This window comes from Cupressus sempervirens, chromosome 1 (assembly GCF_028749045.1).
Source record: "Cupressus sempervirens isolate cs-2001-9-10 chromosome 1, ASM2874904v1, whole genome shotgun sequence".
NCBI lineage: Eukaryota > Viridiplantae > Streptophyta > Pinopsida > Cupressales > Cupressaceae > Cupressus > Cupressus sempervirens.
This window is the reverse complement of record NC_143118.1, coordinates 588,869,646-588,882,051: the sequence shown is the minus strand read 5'-3', so window position 1 is coordinate 588,882,051 and position 12,406 is coordinate 588,869,646. Positions and strand designations below refer to the sequence as shown.

General features: G+C 31.8%; 1 pseudogene; it reads right to left on the bottom strand.

Annotated features, from left to right (window-relative positions):
• Positions 1–5,345: 5,345 nt before the first annotated feature.
• Positions 5,346–6,521, bottom strand: LOC149578794 (DExH-box ATP-dependent RNA helicase DExH6-like; annotated as a pseudogene).
• Between the last annotated feature and the right edge of the window lie 5,885 nt (positions 6,522–12,406).

The following is a 12,406-nucleotide window of genomic DNA, read 5'->3' as shown; positions in this document are numbered from 1 at the left end:
GAAAACCAAAGTGTTTTGTGTAAACAACATTTAGTGATAAGTGCATATTTTGATGACATCCTTCTACCTAGGAAGATTCCACCCCTTTAATAATATGATGAATTTAGTTGGGCCCAAGATGGGTTTGGCAAAAAAAATTTCATTTTAAAACAACTGAATCCATAGAGTGGCCTACTGAACATCTAGGAATAACTAAGAACAAAAGTGACTACTGAAACACCATTTAAAACTCATTTTATTATTGATCTGCAAACTTTCAATTTAATGCCAAAAGGTCCTTTGATTGGCTTTAAAACTGACAAAAACACTTGATCGAGCTCTGAAAATGGACATGCTAATTCTTTGTTCCACATACTCTTACCCTGTCAAATCTTGTCTCATGATAAATTTTCAGTCAAAAGATATTGACTATCAAAGCTTCCCTCTTAGAATGACCTACAAGAAAACATCTCAGAAAACCATAAATCACATTCTGTTTTGGGTTTGAAAATTGGGTAAATGGAAACTTGAGGACATGAAAATCAGGGAACTGGTTCATTTTCATGAGGACAATTTAAATCTAGGATTAGGGCTCATGATGAATAAGAGGACAAAAATGGTGAGTGGTCAAACTAAGCTACTTAGAATTTGTAGACTGGCAGCATTGGTAGAAAAGCATTTTTTGCAAATGGAATTGACTTGGGAAAGTGTGCAAACAGATTTGTCAAGACTTAAAAATTGGCACACTTAAACTATTTTTAGAGGAGAACATAATGGTGCAATCCATTCAATCTCACATATCAAAGATCTCGAGTTATGACATCCTGAACAGGGGTACCAAAAAATTTGCCTTTCTTGACACCAATAAAAAGTTACAAATTGCATTTAGAATCATGTTTGAAAACTGATCAAATTGATTTTTCATAAGATCAAAATTGAAAAATAGAAAGTCTCTAACCTCTACAATGTAATGAAAAAGGAATTTTAGAATTTTGGTCAACTAGGTCAAAGTTATAACAAGTCAAACAGGGCCTCCCAAAATTTAGAACAATTCACATCTGCATGACATCAATAAATGACCAATTTTGTGGGATTCAAAACCTAGTAAAAACATGTCAAAATGACTCAAAATATGAAATATAAGTTCTTTGGTATGGACATTAAACACTTCCAAAGTAGCGAGTCATGGAACATTACAGGTTGTGAGATATTCAATTGTAAACAATGCCTCCTATTGTTATTTGACACTTCAACAAAAATGCAGATTTGGACATTACTCAAAATGAAACTTCACATAATGGCTTGGAATGATAATTTATGTTCATGGGGTGAGTGGATATACTGAATGGAAGGTGTTAGAAATATTAAACACCTATGAGACCCCAAATGGACAACTGGTTACACATGCATCAAAAAAAATTTATAGGACTTGATTTTTCAATGGTACTATAAATTAGGGCTTCAATTTTGAGTCCCAAAAAATCCCAACAATCCAAACCCTCAATTATGAAGAATACATGTAGAACAAATCCAAGGTTTTCTTCACACTGAGACAACTATCCATTGAAGGTCATTTTGCACTCACTTAATCAAATGCAATTTTCCATGTTAGTCTAATGCAAACCACTAAGCTAGGTTTTAAGGTATGCCAAACAATTCAATGAAGCAAGCATTTGAAAATAGAACCGCTTCAATGACATTCAATATGTCAATCAAAGTTTTCTAACACTACTTAAATGGAAATTGTGCAAGGTAAAGAAGAATAGTGAAACTCAAAAACATCTCACCAAAATGGAGTCTCTTGAGTAATGAAAGCTGTTAAAAAAAAAATATATATCTACAAGAATTTGATGCATAATCAGACTTCACTATCAATAGATTAGCTTAGATATCGAACCAAAATTTATTTTACTATCTATGGATGTGGTTTGTAAATACAAAAAATGTAACTCAAGTACTAGAAAGTAAGTGCATGATCTTCAATCTTAACCTCACACATCCTTACATTTTGCCAAATGTTAGTGTTATACAAACTTGTACTTGTTATATATCTTTTATATGAATCTCTCTTTACTATACATAAAACTCTTTGCTTCTTTACATTGTTGCACTTATTTTATATACAAAGCTCTCATTCTCTATGAAATATGGAAACTATACATTGTTTTTTGATTCTATAAAATTTATGCTCTCTATGATGTCCTAGTTTACAGTCACAAGTGTTGTTGGCATTCACCATCTATTCAATGTAGTATGTATTTGTTTAGACTAGACCCACTTCTGATTTTTTTGTTTGAATACATGATAGATCCCAATTTCATATTTTAGTCATTAATAACAACATTCAATAACTAAATGAATATGATTATTTAGATTTCACCTACTTCTAATTTTTCTATTTCAATACATGGTACACCACAGATTCATATTTTAGTCATTAATAATAGCATTCAATAACTAGATGGATATGCTTTCATTATTTTAAAATTTCATAAGTTTCAATGTAATGGATTGATACTATTTTTACTTTTAAATTGACAAGTGTAACTATATTTTCAACCAATTCATTTGGCACTCTACATGATTCTTGGTTCAATTATGACATCTCTTGATGGATAAGATTTGATTGCTTTGAATTGTTCAATAATCTTTCATATGAAATGATTTCTTCTCCTCATATTTAACCTTTTGAAAAAGAAATATACTTTAATGGTTGTGTGGGACAAGTAGTAAAAAATGATAACTTATGTCCCCACACTTTCCATAATTTGGAGATCATGACTTAGGTATTGCAAAGAAAACTTATATCCACCTTCACAAAATATAATATTACCTTTTAAGTTTTGTCATTAGATACAATAGTTAGAGTTGATTGATTCTTTCTTTAAGGATGGATATTTTTAATTCACAAAGTCTTTGTCTTATTTCCATTGTAGAACATCCCCAACTACCTAGGTCTTCAAAAGTCATGAAAATGAATGGGGGTCAGTAGTAAATACCCTAGTGATAGGAATAAATTACACTATTCCAAGATTGAAAAAGACCAAAATGCAGAGGGACCAACTAAAAGTCAAAATCAAAATTACTCCCTAAATTAATTCTAGTACTGACAATCTCTATTTAAGGTAGATCATTTACTCTAACAAGGCATGTTTGTTCCATGCTAAACTGGCAACAAGCTATTACCTACAATAATATATGACAAATATATACAAGAATCATCCCAGAACTGCTTCACTCATTCAAATTTTATTATGATTTTTTCACTATCTAAATGGCTTTTACTACTTTCAATTTATGAATTTTTATGTCACTTTATAGATTAGATTTCAAAGGTGGATTTTAACTTTTTCTTTGACTTAGTTTATTCTCAAGCTTTTCCATGAGATTATGCAATTGGAAAATCCACACAGCATTATATGTTAAATATGGATTTTATACTTGTTTAGATTTGTTATCAAAACCCTTTCTCTCCACCTATTAAAAAAAAAAAAAAAAAAACTTTAAGGTAGGAACTCGATGCAATGCGCCCTTGTTTAACCAAGCTTGTGATTCCTATTTAATTCAATTTGTTTGGTGAAAATTTCTCTACTTTTCTATGGTTTGATATTTTTTCTTTAATTTATTTTCAACTACACTTTCTTGTAGCTTGTAGTACTATCATAGGTGTGTGGTATGGAGTTTTTTGAATTTTCTACTAAACATACTAACAATGAGAAAGATCTTCTCTCATAATCTTTCAATTACCATTAAAAAAAATGGAATAGTTGGGCTGGTATATTTACTTAAAATCAATAGTTTGTTGGGTTGGTACCTCTAATGCCAATAGGCAAGAGAAAAAACCTTATTTGAATAACATGATCTTTCGTGACCATATTGTTAGGAATCACAAAATGTCAAGAACTGGATAGGCTGGATAGTTCTGAAATGGATTTAGATAAATCAATTATTTTTTAATCATCCCCTCATCACTTGTGTAAACTTCATCAAAATGTGCACTTTCTTTTGTTATGGCATATTTCCTAAGTGAATCTGTTCATATGTTTCTTTGGAACTATGATCTTCTACCAAGGTCAAGGTTTGTGGTATTTGAAGTGATTGGCTTCCACAATAAAACCCTTTCATTAAAACTTGAGCCCCAAAATAAACAACTTTAAACAACAATAAGACTCTTTCTAGGTACAAACATTTGTAATCAATAAGAATGAGTTAGAAATTCGACAGGTAAAGGAGAATGTCCATTATTGATCCGCTTAGTAGTAAGAATTCATAGAGATGCTATCTAAATTTCAAGAAGATGCACTTATTTCCAACATTGATACTTTACTTTGATAAATATTAATACAACTTCCTTTTTTTGTACTAGGGATGAAAACTAAGGTTACAAATATTTGAACCTTGATTATACAAGAAATGGAGGGCAACCAAATAGGAGATGGTGATTTGGCAACCAAGGAACTCCCCCAAGAAGACATAAAAGTATAATAGATTCTCTAATATATTTATTCTTCGCTCTGCCAATGTAGGAAGATGAGGAATGTTTCCGTAGTCTTTGAATCTTCTTTGCTTGCCAACCCACACTTCTATGTGAACATTCATGGAATCTAGATATAGGCACTTTCCTTTTAACTAGGATAACAAAGATTTAGGAATACTTTATGAACCTGAGCAATATTTTATTTTGTGAACAATCTAGTTTTACCAAGTTCTCAATGTGAGAGAAGTAACTATTTTATTATTTACTAATTATAGACTATTGAGGATTGAATCTATTTCATTTTGGATTTTATTTCACTTTTTTTAATCATTTTTGGGTAACGATATTCAAGTTTTTATGAAACTAGAAAGTTGTCACTTAAAGTAACCAGTAATATAATTAAAAAGTAGAATTTATAGCTGCCATGAGGATCAGATCTACTTAGCTATCAAAATGAGTCTACTTTTCAAATCCTCTTAGTATATTGTCAAACTCTTTATAGTCGTTGTCAATTTGTATGGAAATCTTTTAGATATGTTAGTTATTTATTCTGTTGTATAGATAAGATTTTACTATTCAACAAAATCAAGCTACTACTTCTTCATCTCTTTATCTATTTTATTTTGGTATAGTATCTAAGTGTTTCATTTATCATCATTTATGTCTGCAGCATGGTTACTTGACATCATTATGCCTGACAAGCCTCCCTATTGACCATTATGTACTAATATCCTATTCATTATAAGTCAAAAAGCTCCATGAATGTCTATGTACAATAGTCATCACCTATGAATAAAAATCATGATTCCTAGCTGTATTTTTTGGGTAGATTGTGTCACAATCTACCTAGAAAACACGGCTAAGAATTCTAATGGATTGTGGAAAACTACTATCTACAAAAATCATGATGTTATTTTTCTGTAGGTCACTCCACATCTAATTCTCTATCATAGGATAACATACATACAATAGAAAAAATTAACTCTTTAAGAATAGGATGAAAATGTTGATGGGGATGTTGGATTTTGAATAATACTATAGTTGAAAGCCTTCCTCTTAAGAAACAAAGTTGAGTCGCATCCAATGATGTTGTTTCAAATCTAAACTATCGATCTATAAATACCATAACTTCATTATCTTTTAGCAAGAGGTGGTTTGATACTCTCATCTTCTTCCTCATTGTTGATTTGGCCATCGTCTTCTTCATCATCCTCTATTTCTTCAGTAGGATCAATAGGTGCAACTACCATTTTTGTAGCAAGGAGGAGTAATGGATAGGGTTTAAAGAGAGTGCATTTTTTTTATAAATACTCATGAATTCCCATGTGTTACCTCATCAAATAAAAATAGTAGACTTTTCAATGAACCACTTGGTTGTTTATTATACTATATGAATATAAAATTTGTGGAGTGTGGATGGCATCATACTTTTTCACCTTTGATGGTTTGCACTACAAATTCCTATCCTAATGGAAGTGTTGATAATAGTCTTCCAAGTTCCAACCTTTAAATATAGATGTACCACTATAACTACAGATATAATACTAGTGTGTTGAGCATTCAAGCTAAATAAACGTTCTTCCTAGGGGATAAATCATTTTTGAGAAAGCTCTCCATGCAAATTCTTGCACATACCATCTAATATAAGCATTAACAAATGAGAAACATAATAATTTTTATAGAACTCAACTTGGTGTTCCTTGTTCTTCGCCTTTTTCTAGAGATCAAATGTTGCAATTGTTTCCAAATGTTTACTATATCCCCCATACATTTATATTAAATTCATCTTTGTTGCAACTTAGGCTCTTTTTTAATCATTTGGTGCCATAGGTAAAAAAGGCTCTGTATAGCCTGTTATATTGGATAATGTTAAAGAAAGATCAAGGCAATTCATCAATACTGCAAATAAGAGAATTTTTCTTGTTGATGGGTCAACTGCAAAAGAACCCAACTATTTTCCTAGTTCTATAAGTGTCTCATCACATGTTAAAGGCCCAGTGTCTTGTAGCAGTGCCATGGAATTATTAATAGTAATATCATGTGAGGCCTCACCCTGACCCTTCATAGCCTTAGTGTTACTTTATCTTTTTGTTACTCATGACTCGAGATGGTCGAGACATTATCAAATACTTGAACATATCATATTATTTCATGTTGTGTGATGTTGTTTTTAGATATTGATGTCCATCATTTAATGCTTTATGTATATGTATGCGATGAATTAAGTAAAATGTAGGATTAACACATTGATTTTGGAATCTTTATGATTAAGGATATAAGTAGGATGCAAGAAACCCTGATTTATGTATGTTTCAATTTATGTAAATTTTTGATACGTATATATGTACATGTGATTTTTGGGACTACTGATGCGTGCAATGAGTGTATAGATATTTTAGTCGAGGAAACCGACAGAGGAACATAACTGATCTCTATGTGCTAATTTTGGAAACCTTGTTGTTTGTAATTGAAGTATTGTATTGTGAGATGTATGTATGTATCTCTTTGTGTTCAGTAAATGTTAATGTTCATAACTATGTTGTTTCAGTGTCGCTTGACATTCATGAATTATTTGTGCTCCTTAGCATGCTAGTTAGGATTAGCTGTGTAACCCAGGGACCTTAGTTGGTTTCAGTTAGTGTCAGTTGCTAATTTAGGTTCTTAATCGAGTTTAGTCATCCTTAATCTAGTTTAGAGCTTAATTTGCATTTTGGTGTTGTTAGATGGTCCTAATTATTTCTTAGCTTTTGGTTGGCTCTAAAACTATTCCTTAGGCTTCAAAACATGAAATAATTATACCCAAGGGGTATGGGTATGGGTTAGGGGTCTTTTCCAACCCCTAAGTCCCTTTTGTTGACTTTTGAGGCCACTCAAAAGTCCCTTTTTGCCTTTGTGCGAAAATTTCATGTGGTTATCTTGAGTTATCTCACCCCACCTCCTCTTAGTGTTTAACCATGGTGTAGGTTGAGTTAGGAGTTTCTAGAATTAAAAGTGGGAGGGAGTAGTTATTGATCCTTTTGATGGTTAAGTGAGAAGCTTATTTAGAGGCCTTTCTTGGACTTGTGGAGGTTGTTACCCAATCTCTACATTTAGAGAGGAGTCTTGGAAGATTGGAGGAAGGAAGGAAAGAGTTCTTCTCAATTTGATCATTTACCATAACTCTTTGGTGAAGGTAGGGATTCTTCACTCCTTTGTATTGTTCTTCATGTTGTCTATGCTTGAACCATGTACAAGTTGATGTGTAGTTCTTTGTTTGTGCTTGCTTGTGTGTTGGGATGGGTTGGAGGGATTCTTGTTATTTCTTGATGCATTCTTATACTTGTCTTGATGTTTTGTGTTTTGAGAGAATTTCATGGGGAATTGTTTTGGCATCACTCACCCTTGGATAGGGAAGAAGTGGCCATGTACGGGGGTAGGGCCGTAGTTGGACCTCAATGGTGAAGAGTCTCCTTTCATGGTGAGAGGAGGGAAAAAGGGTAGGGTGTATGGGCCCCTACTGGTCATCACATACCTTGTTGATATTGAGAAATCTTGAATATGGAAAGGAATGAACATCCTTGTGATAGTAGCCTCGAAAGGGCATTGTAAAAGAATGGAAATTCTTGAAGTTTTAGCCCCGAAAGGGTTATGGTAAGGTATGGTGATTGACATCTCCCATGTATAGGGTGTATGCTTGAATTGTTCTTGATGTTGTGATGATTCACCCAGGTTGAGCCCTTGTTCTCATTGTTTTCCTTGAAGTTTTGAAGTATTGGGGGAAAGCACTTGTGAAAGTTTTTGAAGAGATTTCAATTGATTTAAAAAAATTATGTAAAATATAATTAAATTTTGATGTATTGGTGGCAAAGACATTGGGTTTTCTTACTGGTTCTTTCTCGATGGAGTCTTGAATCAGGATGAATAATAGAGAAAAGAAAAGATTATGGAAATCTCCTTGCATTGTTCTCATGTGATTTCAAAAAAATTTGCATATATAGGTGAGGAAATGGAATAATAGATCATGCCCTTGAATTCTGAATTTCCAAGTTTGTAATGAAAAGCAATTGGTTATGTTAAAGCTTTCAATTTGATGTTATAGGTATTAAGAAGAGATGGAAATACTACATTGTAAGAAAAAAGTTAATTCTCTCATTGTTAAGTTTCATAGTTGACACAATTGAATTTGATTAAGAAACTCTGCACCACTTTTTATTCTAAGATAAGGAACATATACTTTTGTTATATGATGCTTGTTAAAAACATAAATTATAGAAAGAAATAAGAATAACCATATTCACCTTCTGGTACGAGCATGTTGTCCCTAGGAAGAGAAGGTGATATATCTATGTCACTCATGGTCTTCCCATATGTGAGTGATTATGTCTTTACACCAACCTAGTTTATGCTTGATATTGTGTTGAGAGTAATTTGAAAGAACAACCATTCACCTTGATACTCCTTTAAGAATAATCAAAACATTATCATCTTGATATTCTTTTATTTTCTTAGTTTTCTTAAGAATAGGTTAAGTTACAATGTTGTCTAGTTATGTGTTCAATCAGTCATAACAAATAGTTAATGGATATGTAGATAGTTAAATTGGTTATATGGATATCATTGAAGTGCATTACTTTTGATTTTTCATGAAATTTGTTAACCATAAATTCTTGTAAGATCCATGTAGACTTAGGTTGAAATTTCAATAATGGTTTACTTTAAGACTTCTTAATTAAAATGAGACTTCTATCGTTAATGCAATGTTAGAACATTAACAACTTGAAAATTAATTTGGTCACAAGGAGAGGAGGGGAGAAGCAATGTAAGTTTTATCAAATATATATATAGTAGAGACCTGTAGAAGTATATTTAACATTCTGGAAAATGTATGGGTTGTCAAAAAGGGAAACTTAGACTATTACAGACATATAAAATAATAGCCTGTACAAAATATCATTACTTTGATGGCAAGTGGAAGATATTCTTTTCAAGCAAAAAAAAAAAAACTCACCTTATTTAAATAACAATGTTAGACTTTAATCCCTCCATGATGCGACTCCATTTGTGGGATAGTTGCACAATAAATGTGATTTGTAATGCATAATATTTCTTCATGCACTTGCCAAGTCGAATTCTTCTCGAAGGCCATCCAATCAATATTCAATTTTGGGGAATGTGAATGTCAACAATTTACATAAGCATAAATGCCTTGAGATACGTATGGTAACTTTGCTTTCTAAAACATGTGATGGATTTGACTTGTGTCAAATCGCGTGGGAGGAGAGAAGAAAATGTGTTTAATGTTATATATAAACTTTAACTCTTGCATATAATTCCTCCTCCCCACCCGATGCGTTGACCCTACTTTGCATTGAGAGGGCAAGTGAAATTTTAAAAAGAAAAAGTATTTGTAAAAACTTCCATTCACACCCTCCAATCCCCTTCTCCATCATGCGCTTGGGGATCATGCAAGGTGAGTGAAGATAGGCCTGTGTCAGCTGGTAAGGCCATGGGGCAGTGCACTGTCCTTGTAGACAGGCCCCCTTGTCATAGGTAGATATTAGTTTTGGTGGGGGAGTGTGTTTTGTTATTATATTTGATAGTTGGTTAGTAAGTTAGTAGGTTAAAAATTAGATTATGGTAATGTGTTTTAGAAAGTAAGTTAGGGTTAAGTTAGTTTAGATATGTTTTAGCATGTTAGTTTAGTTTATTTAATTTATTTTGTTTGGTAATTATTAGTATATTAGTTTATTTTGTTAGATTAGTTTTTTTTAGTTATGTTCTAGTTAGCTTATGTTAAATTGTTAGTCTTTAATTTTATTAGTAATTTAATAGAATTCTTATAAGAATTAGTATGTGTTAAAAGTATCGGTAGTTAGTAATGTTAAAATTTAGATTTAGTTTTAATTTTATTTAAGTTTTAAAGTTTTAATTTTGTTGATTAATTGCTAGTTGTTAAAAGATATTTTCTTTAAATTTTATATATATTTCTTTAGTAGTATTAGTTTAATTTCATGATTTAAATTAGTTAGTTGTTAGTAAATTAAAATTTTGACTAGTTTGTTATTCACATTAATGACCTTTAGTTTAAAGTTTGGGATTACAGTTTCGTTTTTAATTGTTATAATTGTTTTAGTTCGTTCTATTTAGGTAAAGTATGGAAGGTAAATTGGCTATTTGAAATAGGTTTGTATTCGGGTTTATTTTATTGGATTTTATGATTAATCTGAACCCAATTTCATTTGGATTGTTATTAAAATAATTTTCACATGATTGTTTAAGCAATGTAATATCGAATCAAATAAACATTGATATCAATCTAATAATGAAGAACTTCAAAATCCTGGCAATGTGTTCCTCCACCAGAGTTTTAAACTTAAGACGTAATGTATGGAACCTTTACTTAGACTGCTATCACGATCATTTCAAAACTTAGAGCAATTTAATTATTAAAAAAAAATAAAAAAATATTTGTGTGTTTTTTCCACGTAGTTGGGCATGACAAATCAATTCATGGATGAATAACCTTATTTAGCATAGAATTTAGAGAATAGGTGACAACAAGTCCCTGGTCGGCATTGTCTAGCTTGTCCTTCTTTTTGTACTACACATTCCTCCAATACCTATGATGTTAGAGGTGTTGGAATTACAATAGGAAAGGTAAATGTTTGAGAGGTGGGTGAATCATTAGTGTAAACTTGGACCCATAAAACTTTCAACATATATCCATCTCATGCATTCAATAAGTAAACTAAAATAACATGTAAAGCATATACATCTAAATCATGAAAATTTGTAAGCATTCACACACATAACACCATATATGATTACCTAGAAACCCTCCAAGTGAGAAGGTAAAACTAGGGTGGGGATGACACCCACAAATCTTCACTACTATAGTAATAAAGTGTATAAAATAAAGGTTACAATGTTTTGACCATGAAACATGATCTACCCTATAAAAGGTCTATCCTGTTAAAGGCTTACAAAGAATTTTTGGTCTCACCTTGTTAGAGGATTTCAACACCTTGTTATAAGTTGCATTTTTAGAGGAATTCAACTTACAACTAAGTAAGCACCCTATTAAAGGATTTCGTATAGTTTGTTAGGACTACTCTGTTAAGTGATTTGACTAAAATCACCTATTAAAATGTCTCAGCATAGATCCTACAATTGGTACTTGCTTGCCTGATAATAGATCACCTCTAAAAAATGTCTTCTTGATCCTTCTCAATTAGATGTCTCAATGTTGTATCCTTTACTCTATCCTATGTTCTTCTCTAACTAATTTTTCAATTCACTCTTTCTTCATAACTTCTAAGTTGCCATGAATGTTTTGCATACAAACTATCTTATTTGCCCCTTCAATTCTCATCCATTCATCCATAAAGAGTTTATGGCTTCATCAGGTCCTTAAGAAGACTTTGGTAGCTTAGGGTTAGGTATGAATCTAAGACTAAGATTCATCCATTTTAATGCTTAAACCTTCTCATTCTCTGATTGGCTATGCATGTAATTGGATAGGGAATCCAAATAGAGATTCATCCTTATCTTCAAAATATTGAAATATAAACTTAAGTTGGCTTTAAAACAATTTACATTAGTTGTTTGTGCCATTACAAAAAAATATGTCAAAACTATCTTACTCAGCATTTGAAGTCTCTAATGCTCAGCATGCACTAATTTTTATACTCTACTCAGCACCTACATTACTTGGCATCCATTGACTCAGATCTTGAATCACTTGGCATGGTCTATCTTCTTAGCACTTGAGTGACTCGGCACGAGTGACTTGACACTCATTGTAACTCAACATTTTCTAATATTTACATGTTATGCTTAGCATGTATTGCTAGTTTGACATGAACTAAGTAAATGGCTTAAGTGTGTTGAAACTCACTTGTCAAAACCAATCTAAGATCAATAATCTTCCCATTTGACATGAGTTTCAAAAACACTTGAATATACAATATT